The 2,023-nt window shown below is 59.5% G+C and overlaps 1 protein-coding gene across 5 annotated transcripts in view; it reads right to left on the bottom strand.

Annotated features, from left to right (window-relative positions):
* Positions 1-1,773, bottom strand: part of ICK (intestinal cell (MAK-like) kinase) — a 23,581-nt gene extending 21,808 nt beyond the window's left edge. For 2 of the 5 annotated variants that reach the window (XM_014948960.1, XM_014948965.1), the window contains exons 1-2: positions 1,577-1,773; positions 1,289-1,373 (exon numbers count right to left, since the gene is read on the bottom strand). The gene's annotated coding sequence lies outside the window, so the exon portion shown is untranslated. Of the gene's footprint in view, positions 1-261; positions 316-1,288; positions 1,515-1,576 lie in introns of those variants that run through there. The other 3 variants (XM_014948961.1, XM_014948959.1, XM_014948964.1) reach the window with 3 other exon arrangements.
* Positions 1,774-2,023: the final 250 nt, after the last annotated feature.

Below are 2,023 nucleotides of genomic sequence, written 5' to 3'. Positions count from 1 at the left end.
GCTCCCCGCGGGGGGATAACGACAGCGGGGTCGGCGCCGCTCCTCTCCCTCACTTCCCCGCCGCCCGGGCCCCTGGCGGGAGGGCGGGCAGGGAAGGCCTCGCCGGAGCGGGGTCCCCCCCCGTCCCTCCCCAAAAAACAGGCGGCTGTCGGGGCGGGGAAGAGGCGAGAGGCGGCGGGGGAGCTCCGCCACCGCTGCCAGAGAGGGGATTTACGGCTGAGCAGGGTTTTAACGTCATTAAGAGCAATTAAAACAACAAACCCTCAGCTGACTGGCCTCTCGCACATCCCCGAGGGGCGCTCAAGGACCAAAACGGGAGCGCGGAGACACCGAATTAGGAAAAAACAGGAAAAATACCGACAATTCGACGGCTGCCAGAGGGGCCTGAGCCTTCCTCGCCCCAAAACCTCTCCCCGGCTCCAGGGGAAGAAGAGCGAAGGGAACTGGGGCAAAAAAAGAGGGAAACAAGGAAGAAAAAAAAACGAGGAAGAAAAAAAATAATCAGCCTTGAGCAATCTATCGTCAGATCCAGCTGTACTAACGCTGATTCAGTGGGCACGAGCTGCATTTAAAACTTACAGGAGGAAGGGTGAAAAGGAAAGCACAGGGTTTGCAAGCCGGGTGGGTGGGTGATGCAGTTCAGGAGCATCTCAAATCCCCGGGGAGGATTCTACACCAGTGAATGTTACTGTGAAATACACTTACTTGATGAGACATTCATTTGTTAAAAAAAAAAAAGCATGAAGGGAGTCCAAACAGCTCTGGATACCCACCCCCCATCTAGATAGGGGCTAATCTTTACATTTCTTAGGCTAAAAAAAGAATAAGAAGAGTTACGTTCTCTCCTATGGACTCGGTGAAGCCAGCAGGGGCGGTGCATACTCCCTCAAAAGAGGTTTCTACTTTAAGCTATTGCTATTAACATCTCACACGCCTAAAGCAGGGTGTCACAAGCAGAGACACCCTGGTTTTCTGTGGCTGGAGGCAGGGCTTCTTCGTCCCCAGCACAAGGGATGCACAACCGGGGCAGGAGAAAAGCCCAGCAGCTTTGGTTCTGACCCCAAACGAGAAGCAGCGTTAAAGATAACCACCTGTACTCATGGTCACCTCACCCTGACCTCAACCCTTCACCCCCGTGGCTCTGGCAGACAGGGTGGGGAGTGTGCCAGCCACCCAGGGGTGTCCCCAGCCCTCTCGCCACCCTGGTAGCTCCCCCTCCACCACCCCCAAACTTCCCCCTGTCCTGGCCTGAGCTCTCACCTTCCCCAGCCCCGGAACCGACACTCACCTCCTCTGGCTCCCAAAACCCCTCCGCGCAGTGGGGATGGGTAGGGGTTCACAGGTCATACGTGAAGAACCACACACACGGTGTCCTGGAAAAAAAAAATAAAAAATATGGTAATACAGATTAAAACAAGGGGGTTTGTCCTCTTTTGGAAAACCCGATGAGGCGTACAGCGAGCATCTGACACCTGTTCACTGGACTGGACGGGCAAAGGGCAGGGACCACGAAATTCACGTCACCTCAGCAGCATTATTATCTCTACAGCCCCGATACTAACCACTCCCTGATTACCCGGTATTTAATTTGTCTGGGACAAGGCCACGGTCTGACCACGGGAACGGCAGCTCCCGCTCCTGCCGACACCGGGCTGAGGGGGCGGGAGGCCGCCCGGAGGGCCCGGACATCGCTGCCTTCTCTCGGCTCCCGCACCGGAGCGCCGGGCCGGGCCTCAAGAGAAACCGGGCGAGGCAGCCACCCCTCCGCCTGCCGGGATGGCCGCCCGGGGGGACTACAGTTCCCGGCAGCCTCTGCTCCGCCGCCAGGTGGGACAGACCGGGAACCGCGCCGCAGCCCATAGCGGGTGTCGCCGGCGGACTACATTTCCCAGCAGGTAGCGCGGCGCGGTGCTGCCGGCAGGCAAGCCGCGGCGGGGCCGCGGTGGGCGCTGGGACGGGTAGTCCGGGTGGCGGCGGCGGCGGCGCCCGCGGCTGAGAGCGGCCCGCGCGTCAGGCGGCGCTC

The sequence above is a fragment of the Calidris pugnax genome, unplaced genomic scaffold, assembly GCF_001431845.1.
Source record: "Calidris pugnax isolate Ruff unplaced genomic scaffold, ASM143184v1 scaffold141, whole genome shotgun sequence".
NCBI lineage: Eukaryota > Metazoa > Chordata > Aves > Charadriiformes > Scolopacidae > Calidris > Calidris pugnax.
The sequence above is the reverse complement of the archived record's forward strand: the minus strand, read 5'-3'. Positions and strand labels throughout refer to the sequence as shown.